Source organism: Carlito syrichta, unplaced genomic scaffold (assembly GCF_000164805.1).
Source record: "Carlito syrichta isolate Samal-C Ts95f unplaced genomic scaffold, Tarsius_syrichta-2.0.1 Scaffold288526, whole genome shotgun sequence".
Lineage (NCBI taxonomy): Eukaryota > Metazoa > Chordata > Mammalia > Primates > Tarsiidae > Carlito > Carlito syrichta.
This window is the reverse complement of record NW_007232622.1, coordinates 134707-147773: the sequence shown is the minus strand read 5'-3', so window position 1 is coordinate 147773 and position 13067 is coordinate 134707.

The following is a 13067-nucleotide window of genomic DNA, read 5'->3' as shown; positions in this document are numbered from 1 at the left end:
GTGATTGCCGAACTTATAGAATTGAATTGAGATTGGAATCTTCCTGGAATAACTAAAAGAACAGCCACTAAAGGGTAATGGGATACATTTATTATTCTGCTAGTTTCCTCTGCACACTATTCTAACAAACTCTCTGGGTAGAAAGGAAACCAAAACTAGTTTTTATAACACGAAGACTCACAGATGGGAGATGGGCAAAGTGCTGTGTTTATGGGGGAAAAAAAGTTCCCTTTTTTGACTTGGCTTTAAATGGTATTATTGTTGAAAATGGGAGAAGCACTTGTGGTTTAATTTAACAGATCCATTAGTGAAAGGACACTTTAAAATATGTCCAAACTTTTCATTATATAAGTAGGGAAACTTCTCAGATGGGGAAATAACTTGCTTGAACTCAAATCATAAGAGCCAAGTGTCACTTGTTCATCATCTTGTGGCCAAATATTTCTATGTAGGTTGTTCTGAATCACAGTTATTATCTTTGGACTGTTACTGGTTGTTACTGACTATTAATGGCTCATGATATTTACCTTCCAAGGGGCTAACATTTTAACATTTAAAAGAACCCTGATGCGTAAGAAGAAGAAGCTTCTGGTGGTAAAATCAGCTTTACTCTGAGGCTACCTAGGAAACTCGATGGACAGAACCTGTTAGCATAAGGTCCTTAGAAGAGCTTTAGCCTCTGATAGTATATGCATCTACCTCTTGAAGTTATATGAATTATTTTATGCATGGTAGTTATATGCTTTCTTTAGAGAGGGGAACTGTTTAACCCTGGACTTTCTTAGTTAAATAAGACCAACCTTGAACATAAAAGTAATTTATTGGCTTATTTTCCTGGAGCTCATACCCAGGGCTTTAACAACTTCCAGAGTTGCACTGTTTGTATAGTACATCTGGTTGTACTGCTTCTCTCTTTCTCTGTCTCTCAACTCAGCTTGTCCCTGACTTCATTCTGATTTGGGGTTCTTTTTACCTTGTGGATAAAAAGCCACTAAGGATGACTCCACTCTCAAAGTTCCCAGCTTAGTACCATCCAGTGATAAGAAAATGACTCTCAATCCCCTACATCAATCCTATAGATAACCTTCACCACTCACTGAGACTAGGGTGTTGAGTCAATCTGATTGATCAACTTGGGTCACCTCTGCACCCCAGCCCAAAACATTGATATTGACAGTCTTAAAGGAACACATAGAGTGGGGGAGGAGTTCCCCAAAGACACAAGGAGAAGGCAAATGGGAAAGCACATGTAATGGATAAAACTCTAGTAAACAGACTATGGTGGAGTATACCATTCACCAGATTCTCGAAACATTTGTCCAGAAAGGTCAAGAAGGGTGTTCTTGCATGGGTCATATTGCAAATCTCCTACTAGCTTATCATAAGCACTCTCTAGCCTAACTCAAGAAAGTATAGTACTTGATTTTTACACAGAAACACATTTTTTACTTCATCTACACAAGCGTGCTTTGAATATTCACTCTACAATAATAAATAGTAATAAATAAGCTTGTGATTTTAGTTTTTTATTAGGACACACATAAGTGTTTGGGTTCACTTCATCTGCACCGTCTACTGATAGGGGAATTGTCAATTTGTTTGATGCAAATAAAGACAATTCTGTTCTCTGTAAAATATACATTGCACACGATATAATTTGATCACAGCTGCTCTTCTGTGCATCTCTGAATGACTATCACAATTTTTTCCAGCCAGAACTTAGGAGAGTCCTAATCCAGGGAGAACTCAAATCCACAAATGCTTGTTCATTGCCTCCGTCTGAGTGCCTGGGAACTCTATTGTAGCAGTGCCTGCACCATGGGCTTAAAACCTTTGCAAAATTGCATGAACACTCAACTTGTTTTGTCTTTCTTTTTGGAATTAAAAGAAATTGTATTTTGGGCTATTCTAAAGTGGAAAGTAATCTTTCCTAGGACTGATAGAATACATCTCCCCAGGGAGAATAGAAATTGGATAATGTCTTATGTAGAGGGGACACTTAAGGTGAAAGGAACCGCTTTCATTGCTATTCTTTAGGGACTTTGTTTCAGTTCTCTGTTGAGACTCTTTCTGGTGGCACATTAAGGTCTGCTGTTAGGAGTATTAAACTCCAGGGCTTTCTGTGTGGGAGGTCAACCACGATGGGATGATGCAGCTGCAAGGAAGAGAGGACAAGCAGGAAGAGAGACTGCATATCAGCTATGCTGCTTCTAGTGTTGGTCAACCACTTTGTCTGAGGGGGACGGTGCTGTATCAGTAGCCCACCAGCTGATTATGCTGTGAAGAAACCATTTTACTTCTGGAAAAGTTCTACCTGCTATTTCTTCAGGACAACTGTAAGATTCAGGGACGTGTGAACACCTAGGAGATAAAAGCTATAGTTCTCATGGAGGCTAAACAACTGAACATATTGGACTTTGCCTGAACTAGAGTAGTGGGGGGAGAAATTTAACTATTGCATAAGTAACATTTATCAATTGCAAATCACGGTAAGTTGATGGCCAGTGTCGGTACCATTCCCACCCACCTGAGGGAAAGACGTCACTCTTCCCTAAGTCACAGTGCCTGAAGCCTGTGGATGGCATTTCCCAGAATTCTTTGCATCAAATTTTCAGATTCGATTTCATCAGTGACAGGTGCTATAGTGTGATTTAGAAGGCGAGCAGATGGGATTGGGTGCATTCAGGGTGGTAGGGAGAGATTTGTTAGAGGATATAAAATTATATTTGTATAGGAGGAATAAATTCTAGTGTTCTATACCATTGAAGGATGACTATTGTTAACAATAGTATGCAGTTTCAAATAGCTAGAAGGAGGATATTGGATGTTGCCAATACAAAGAAAGAAAAGGTAAATATTTGAGATGATAGATATGCTAATTACACTGTCCTGATCACTATGCATTATATCTCTGGAAGTATCAGTATGTACCCCATGAATATGTGCAATTATTATTTGTCAATTAAGAAGTAAATTTTAAACATAGTAAAAAAAAAAAAATGAAGGTGAGCAGAGACAGAATTAGCATTACTGCTCCTCTGGCAGTGGTACATGATGATTCCATGGGTTTTGACCTTTTCCTGTAAGCCTCTTTGGTGGTCTGCGGGTGTTATTCTCTAATGATCTGTCTCTAGCATCAGTGGTCATTCTGTGACTTCTTCCTCTAAAAGCTAGGTAGAATCTGAGAGTTGATGGGAGCTGTTTATCAGCTCATCCAATGATTTTGTTTACACCCTTTTTAGCCTGAAATACCCTGGGGTGTATTTTTCTGACTAATGCCTGACTACCACTAAGGTTATATGTACACTAACGCGTCTGTGAGTGAGAGAGAATGCAAAAAATCCTAATTTTCTAAAAGAAGCCTTACGTGGGCTTTGGAAGAATACAACCTGTTGTAAGTATTGCTTTTAATAAGGCAGTTATGTAAGGGATGGAGAGGCTCTCATATTTCTGGGCAGTGGCTGTTTCATCTGAAAGAGTGTATTCTAAATTATTGAACCATTTTAGATTTGGGATGTTACAAAAGCAAAAGTGCTCGGGGTATTATTTTGTTAATGCAGATTCCCAAAAGTAAAGATCAAAAAAATCTTGGTAGGTGGTGATACTTGGAAGGCAGAAGTGATCCTTAAGGATTTGAAGGAGAGGAGGATGAGAAGTACTCCGGAATCTCCACTGGGCTTAGGATACTCCCGTGTCTCTTTCAGGCCCATGTTTGAACACTGTCTTGACAGTGAGACCCTCGATGAACCCTGTCGGCAACAGCAGTCACCTCTCACGGCCACCTTCACAGCTGGCCCCAGCCCCCAACTTGGCTCCATTTCTCTCCATGACACTCACCACCATCTGGTACACTATATATTTTACTGTTGTGCTATTTTACTGTTTGCGTCTCTCCAATGAATTTCACCAAGTTAGACATGCTGCTGTGCTGTATCACTACTACACCATCAGTGACTAAACTGTGCTTGGTACCTAGAAAGCACTTAATAAATACTTGTTGAAAAACTGCACCCAACTCCCCCAACATAGCCACAGCTAATGATTTGCTTTCTTTCCTTCTTCTTATATACATATATATTTAACATAGTTCTATATAGGGGAATCTTATATTCTTTAAAAAATATTTTCCCCCCTCTTAGCCTGCAGGAGCATACTTCAACGAAAAAGAAAATGAAAATGCACATTTTTTCCCCAAGGACTTCAAGTGTGGAGGGGATGGGTGAGTGTAGGATATCATAAAACACTGAATTTCTTGGGCCTGCTTCTTGCTGGGGACTCATGCCAGAGCCTGGAAAGAGGAAGATAAAACTGAAAAAATGAAAGACTACGCATCCCTGAAATGCTTAAAAGATGTCATTTGGTGAGACAAAGCTATGCAGGTAGTGGATATTTCTTCTCCCCTAGGAGGCAGCAATCTGGCTTCTCCCTCCTGGGGGAGGCCGTGGCAGCCTGAGTGTGAGCCAGGACCTTCTACACCGGGAGCAGGAATGGGCAGCAGAAGGTGTCACCTGAGCAGGCCCTGCGGAAGAAGCAACATGACATGCCGTCCCCAAAACAATGGCCTGTGTGTTCCCAGGCACACAGGGGACATCTCGTGGAGGTTTTCTGAATGGATTGGGAAGCATGTAGGCGCTAAGGGCTCCTGCAGAGAAACAATCCTGGTTCCTCACTATAACTGTGGACTCTGTTTTGTTCTCAGGCTGGGGAGGCTTGAGAAGCCACAGAAGACACCTCTGCTGCTGCTACTGCTGCTGCTGCTTCTACTGCAGTGGCTGCAGACACTGTTGGCACGCCCCCTCCTGCTGTCACCCCCGTTCTCCCACCCCCGGCTACTATGACACCTTTTAGGATGACTGCTGCTACTGCTTGGGACTATGATGCTAACTTGATGCTCGGTTCTCGTTAGAAGTATTTGTCCATGTGATCTTGTTTGGCTCTAGTTCGAGGGAAACACACTTTCTCCCTGGCAGTCTGAAATCTTTCAGCCACACGTGTGAACCCATCTTTCAAACGATCTGGAACGGCCCGTGGAATAGGACTGTCTGCATTCAGCATGTGCCTGTGGCGAGTGTGATAGAAGAACAGAATTCTAAAGTTTATTTGGTTTTAATTAAAATGAATTTAAAGTTTTAGTAGTTACATGTGGCAGTGCAAATGTTGACTATACTTGTGTATACTTTTAAGATGGTCATCTAAAAAAAAACCCCACAAAATCTAAGAGAACAGTGGTCTAGGTGACACCTGGCTTGAGACCTTCAGAGCCTTTACTCTCATTGCACTCACTGTGTGATGATTTTGATGACTGGTCCTTGATATTTGGGAAAGAGATACTTTTTTTTTCTCATCCCACTAAAACAATAGGCTTCTTTGCATATTAAGAAAGTGGCCACAGGATATAGAAATTGTTATTAGCCAGGGTTCTCTAGAGATACAGAACCAACAGGACACATACACACATGCGCGCATGCACACACAGACACATACACACGAAGATGTTTATTATGAGGAATTGGCTCACATGATGATGGAGGCCGAGAAGTCCCACAATCTGCCATCTGCTAGCTGGAGACCCACGAAAGCCAGCTGAGTAATTCCAGTCTGAGTCCAAAGGCCTGGAAACCAGGGGAGATAGTGTTATAAGCTCTAGTACGAGGACAGGAGAAGACTGATGTCCCAGCTCAAACAGACAGATAGGAAGCAAAAGAGTTGAAATCCTCTTTCTTCGACCTTTTTGTTCTTCTCAGGCCCTTAATAGATTGCTGAGGCTCATGTGGGGAGGGAGTGGGAATATAATTCACCGATTTACCCATTTAGATACCAGTTTCACCCAGAAACACCCTCATAGACACGCCCAGAAATAATGTTGACTCTGGACACTCCATGGTGCAGTCAAGTTGACAGAAAATGAACTATCCTACTGTCCTTTCAGTGGATTCCCTGGGTGTGTTGTACCAATTTCTAAACCTCAAACACTGAGGACCAGAGCCTAGACTGTGATGCATTCCGGAAGGAATTGCTCAAGGGCCACCAACTTGTGAGTCACCCTGTATGTCACCTCATCCTCACTGCCTAAAACATTTTTTAAAATCAGTCCTACTCACTGTAGGACAAGTATAGCATATTGAATTACCACTTGGAACCAGGCTTCCTGCTAGGTGTTTAATTATGTCATTTAATTTTTTTATTTAATTCAATTTTGCAGTGAGCAGTATTTTCACCTTGTTTTACACATTTATAAGCTGAGCTACTCTTCTCTAATTTCACAGCTGGAATGGGCACTTGACCTTGAATGTGAAACTCTGGTTCCCAAAGACAACACTCTTCTGTTCCACTCTGCCACTAAAGTTATTCTCAATGCAGCTTGAGGAAGGACAAGAAGTGTAGCTTGACACACTTGAAGCAAAACAGTTTTTCAAAAAGTTCTTCAAATGAAAATTTAGTGACAAGGTATCAACTAGGGTAATTCCCCAGAAGCATATATCTGCTTGGGCTTTCGGCTTCCATTTTATAGAGCATAGATTTATAATGAAATCCCCTTCTGAGTCCTCTGGTGAGCACTTTTCTTGTCCTTGAGAGATGTGTCAAAAGATACTTGTTTCTACCAGGATCTTGTCTACAAAGAAACCTTTTGTTGTCACAGAGGCCCTCTGGTCACAAGACTGGAGAAAGACCATGATATTTTCTGAATGGTCTCAGTGAGCAGATGAGTCCTCAAGGCACGCAGGTTATACTTAGTCTAGGGCTCTGCTCAACTCTTAGAATGCCAGAGCAGTGACGGTGGCTCCTGTAGCAGTGCAATATAAGTGACATGTACCAGATATTTAATTTGACTAAGAAAAGGGAACAGAACCATTGACATTTTCCCTGCAGTCTGGGCCCCAGGAATTGTGGGTGAATCATTGACAATGAGCACAGGATGTCATTGAGGAGAGGCATTACTGTAGCATTCCACGTGATGTCTTTCCTTTGAAGATGCACTCAAGTTACCTTCATCTTCAGTCTGTGGAGAAGCCCGTTTTTGACGCACTGTGTGTGATCAAGCTCCTTTGAGTTTCCTCTGAACACATTCTGGGTGGCATCCTTGGAAGTGCCTCTGACTCAGAGTTTACTCAGCAGCCACTTGGCACTTGGAGGAGTTTCTTATCAAGGAGACCTTTGTAGCAGAGTGGGGTGTGGTGGGGAGAGTGGGTTTTGGAGTTGAGTAGATCTGGTGTCCATCCTGCCAATGCCTGTGCTCAACTGTGTGACTTTGGGAAAACCATTCCTCTCTCAGATTCATGGAGGTGTAATTAACAGATAAAAATTATGTACGTTTAAGATGTACAACATGATTTGATATATGTATTTATTGTGAAATGACTACCATGATCAAACTAATAAACACATCCATCACCTCACATAGTTATATATTTTTGTGTGTGAAGAGACTATTTAAGACCTATTCCCTGAGAAAATTTTATGTATACATCACAGCATTATTAACAATAGTCACCATGCTGTATAGTAACTCTTGGGGACTTATTTATCTTATTACTGCAAGAGGGAAAGTCATTTCTGAATGGTCCTCTGTAGTTGAGTCTTCTAATGTCACCCATATCTATTTCTTAGCCCATGGGAGGAGATAAAAACCGAGTTTTTTTTTTGAGTTGGAGTCTCACTCTGTCGCCCAGACTGGAGTGCAGTGGCCGCTCTCGGCCACCGCAGCCTCGACCTGCTGGGCTCTGGTGATCCTTCCGCCTCAGCCTTCCAAGTAGCTGGAACTACAGGCACGCGCTACCACGCCTGGCTAATTTTTTGATTTATTGTAGAGATGAGGTCTCACCAAGTTGCCCAGGCAGGTCTTGAACCCGCAGGCTCAGGTAATCCACTCACCTCAGCCTCTCAAAGACACGGGATTACGGGCTGAGCCACCGAGTCCGGCATAAAAACCGAGTTTTTAACTCAGTAATACGTAGAAACATGTTTGTTAGTTGTCCTAGGGCTGATCAACCCATGTCATGCAGCCCCTGGAAAATTCCACTGTATTCTTGTGAAAGATTGAGAATGAAAAAAGCCAGTAACACATTAGCATTATTAAGATAGCGTTTTGACCTTGCAGACTCTTGGAAAGGATCCCTTGGCACCCCCTAGGAGTCTGAAAATCACACTTTGAGAAGCACTGTTGCCTTTGCACAGGGTGTTCTCTCTGTCTACAATGCCTTGCCTCAGATATTTTCATCTCCTATTCCCTCTGCTTTGTGCTTAAGAAAGGTCTTTGCCACCTTTCTTAATGGAGCCTGTCCTGACCACTCTATGTAAATTGCAGTTCCTGCCCTCCACCAGCATGGGCACTCACCAGCACTTGTTCCTTACTTGGCTCTATTTTCATACGTTTCATCTTCTAATATATCATTTGTTTATTTAATCTAATATTGTATAATTTGCCTATTTACTGTCTGACTTCCTCTGTTAAAACTGGGGTTTAATGATAAGTTATTTTGTTCCTAGATTTATTCCCAGCACCTAGAACCATATCTAGCATGTAGTAGGTACTCAACAAATATTTTTAGAATGGAAAGATGGAAGGAAGAAAGGGAGGAAAAGAAGGGAAAGAACTTCATGAGATTAGACATATTTAAACAAGTATTTTATTTTAAACGGACAAAGAATAATTGTACAGATTTACAAAGTACTATATGGTTTCTGATATATACATTGTAGAATGATTAAATAAAGCTAATTCAAATATCCATAATCTTACCTACTTATCATTTTTGTTGACTTTTTAGCAACTTTTAAATATACACTACATTATAATTAATTATAGTTGCCATGTTTTGTAATAGATGACTAAAACTGTTTCCTCCAGGCACTTTGGTTTACTCATTACTGTTATCTCCAGTGTCTAGAACAAGTCTGTGAACATATTGGTGTATGAATAAATGAAGTGGAAATCGCGTCTTTTTATATTGCCAGAACTGTACAATCTCTAGATCTTAAGGATGATTCAGGAGGTCCTTACTGGGCTGTGCTTCACTGGTGGCAGGATGAAATACAAGGGTTTTTGTGTGTTTTTGAGGCTATTTTATTACCTTTTTTATTATTAAAAAAGGAGCACAAATTGGAAGAGGATGGCAGATGCAGACAGCCTGTTGCTGGGCTCCAGCTCAGCAGTGTTAATTCCCATTCTTTTTCTTCTTTCTCCCCTCCTTTCTTGGTGATCCTGGTGCTCAGAGGACCAGCATTCCAAGGTGTCCAGGCCTCTTTAGAAGTGGGTCAGTGGGGCAAGTTGCGTCTTGGATATAATACCTGCTGCTAAATGTCCAGAGAACTGCAATGTGAAGTGACTTGGAGGAGCAGAGGGCATGCCACTGCCACTCAGAGCTGGTCCCCTCCTTGACCTCTCTCACAGTTCACCTCCTTCCATCTCCCCAGGGCGTTAGCGTCAGAAGTCAGGGGTGGCCAGGCCAGTGAGTGTCAGGCATGAAGTCTCATCAGTCGTTAACAATTGCACACAGATGTACAAAGCTGGCCGTGTCATTTCCACACACCTTACATCCTAGGAACAGGGGCCCTTTGAAAAAGAGCTCTTTAGATGCCAGTGTCTAAATTAGATGTTAACTTTGATGATCCTTAGATTTTTGATGTTTATTTTGATTATTTCTGTACATTCTTCCTCTGGAGTCATCCTTTATTTCCATTGTAAATCCTCATTAGATTCACATCCTTCGTTTGAGAAAAGGAGAGTCTAGAAGGAAGTCTAGGGGAGACTTGTCCCTAAATAATGATGGAAGATTGGTGCTGCTTTAGTTGTTGCTAAATGGTGGTGTTACATGGGAGTTTACTTTGTGTCAGACTCTGGTCTGAAGCTTGACATACATTTTGACATACTTTTAACTTTTTAAATGCTTGCAACAATACAACCAAGCAAGTACTATTATTATTTCCTCTTTACAGATGAAGAAACTGAGCACAGATCGTTTAAGCACATTGTTTAAAGTCACACAGCTTGTGAGCAGTGGACATATTTCCAGCCAGGATCCAGCGCCTGGGTGCTTAACCACCGAGAGAAGAAGAAATGAATGACTCTGGAATCCTGCTGAGGGGCTATATGGCTTTCATGCGGAAAGAAGGGGACCGTTAAGATTTAGATCTGAAAGGATAAGTAGAATTGGACAAGTAAAGCTGGGAGAAGTAAGGACACTTATGAGAAGTGCAGTCCAGTAAAACTTTCTGCGGTGTTGGAAATGTTTTATATCTGTGCCATCCTGCATGGTAGCAAGTAGCCACCTGTGCCTGTTGAACACCTGGAATGTGGCTAGAGTGACTGAATAAATCTACTTCTGATTTTCTTTAATTTTAGTTCATTTCACTGCCAACAGCCACATGTGACTAGTGGCAGACATACTGATTGGTGCAGCTCTAGGGCACGCCAGTGTCATGATCACAGTACCACAGGACACTGTGAGCCCTTTATTTGCAGGTGTGAAAGGACCGAGTGAAGGACAGTAAATGATCTGAAGGAGGAAGGCTGATAGTTGTCTGTTGATGATGTCATAAGAGGAATCTGGGATTTATATTTAAAGCAACGAGGAACTGTTCAAAATTCTGGATCTGGAAAATAGCTTGTTACGCTCTGTGCCTTCAGGAAGAAACAAAGGACAAGGTGAATTGGCACATGAACATGCTGTGAGGCTATTGCAATCCAAATCGTTTATGAAGAATTTTTGTAATGGTTTTGGATCTATTACATGAACCAGGGAAAGTATGTAGTAAATAAGTTAGTAGTGTCTTCTTTTTATTCTTTGGGCAGTATAGCCTTATTTGCTTAGCTGTAACTATAATGTTAAATTCTTGGCACAAACTCTATTTGTTGCAAGTAACCAGCTTGAGTGGGCATAAGCAGAAAAGATTCATTGTTAGAAAGATGCAAAGTGGCTCTTGGAGTCTAAGAGCAGTAGAGCTCTGAAAGAACTGGCATCAAGAACTGGAAAATGAGCAGGAACCCCGGCAGTCCTCATCCGCCTCTTGTTTCTGCTTCTTTGTACATGGATTTTGTTCTCTCTGCTGACTGCTTTCACTGCTACTCTTGACCAAGATGAAAAAAGTATGACTACCTTCTGGGTCTTGAGTTTATCACTCCTCAGATGCAGCCACACATAAAGACGACGTGCTGTTTTAGAATGCTAGTTCAAAAACAAGGAGCTTGAGTCAGGTGTCTATTTTGGCTCCAGCAACCATAGCCAGGGATGTAGTCAGACGTGCAAACATGGGACAGCCAGATGAGCAGAGACATTTTCAGACAGAAGTTCTTTGGAACCGGGACAGGAGCGTAAGGAGTGATTGTTATGGCTTACTCTTGCTATTTTCATGTGAAAATGTTGACTGAGCTTGTGTCTCAGTTGACAAATGCAGGACTGACAAACAATAATATCTACAATAAACACAGAAAGGAGTTCAAATCATGATGAGAGTTGGCGGTCAGAACGTAAACAGAACCCTGACCGCTCAGCTTTGCTAATTGTTCTTTCCTGCTGAGTTCATGAGCTTCTTTTTGGCTCACCTTCTGTGACATGTGCTCTAGTCTTAGAAAGGACAACTTTCCCTGGTTAGAATAAAGACTGCTCCTTTTATTCTGTAAATTATACAGAAATGTTCAGGGCATTTAATGGGACAATGCAATAAGACCTGAGATGATTGGTCCTTATTTTGCAACATAATGGAAGAAGTATCAAATGAATGCTGCATATTGATAATCACTTTTCATATATTCTTGATGACTTTATAAAAAAAGATGCTGAAAATTAATGATATAGTAACAGTAGTAAATGAAAATAGAGCTATTCAAATAAAAGTTTAGAGAGAGGAGAGACTATGCCAGTGCCTAAATGTATTGATAAATAACACAACAACCTGTGTTATTTTGAGGGAGACAATCACTCTGCTATTTTGGATGTGCGGCTAACCCTTTAAGGAACCAGGTGATAAAAAGTGTTTTGTTTGCCACTTGTTGAGTTAGCAATGTATTTTTTAAAAAATAAAATAATGTAGATTTTCAGGGCATGAATTCTGTAAGCATCAGGTCACATAGGAACAGAGTCATAAAGATGATTAGAGGTGCCAATGCACATCTCCTCCAAAGAAGGGCCAAAATAACAAATACTTAACTGCATTTTGAGTAGCATATTCAAGGGAGAACACTGAAACTCAGCAAGAAAGAGATGAAAACCCTCTAAAGCCCGGAAACTTAGGATGGCAGCATAAAGAGGAAAGAAGCTCACTCAGCAGAAACTGATCTGGAACCAAGAAAGACTTTCCATTGTGGGGAAAAGGTAAGCTGGGGAAAAGATCCCCAGCAGTCCCCATTACTAACATGGATGCCCGCAACCCTAGCAACTGGAGAGTCCCGTAATCCTGGCAGGCCTTGAGCCCAGGGAACTACCTGCCATCCATATGACTGCCTTACTCCAGAGAAGTGATGCAATTCATTTTAGAGTCCCCTGCCCCTACTTTCTGGGATCCAAGCTGCTATGGCTCAGTGTTATTTTGAAATCAAAAGTCACTGCTGGAGTGCACCCTGCGCTGGAGCCCAATAGCTCCTGCATGTCCACATTCCCAGGGCTACACTATCATCCCCCTACACATAAAGTTGCAAAGCCATGGCTCCAGCTACGCCCAGCAGTACAGCTGTGACATTGATACCCAAGCACACACAGCGTCCTGCACCCCAAAGAATAGGTGATCCACAATGATGAGGAAAGTGTCTCTCAAACCAAGGGAATCAACATGCACTCTCTCCAGGGCCTGAGAACCACCGGTCCAGCATTCTCTGTTGCTAGAAACCTTATCCCCCTCAACTGCCTAAGCCACTGTGCATTGTGTTCACCCATCAGGACTGGGGTAAGCCCACATGTTGCCTGCCACCAGAGGTGACCTTGTTCCCACAACAAGTGGAGCCACTGTGCTCATCATTCACTACCCCAGGGATTGAAATCTAGCCTTCTAGCAGTCCCTGATCTCAGTAAAACTGCACCATTGCTTCCACAAACATCCACAGACTAGGCTACTGGGGCAGTTGGAGATATCAC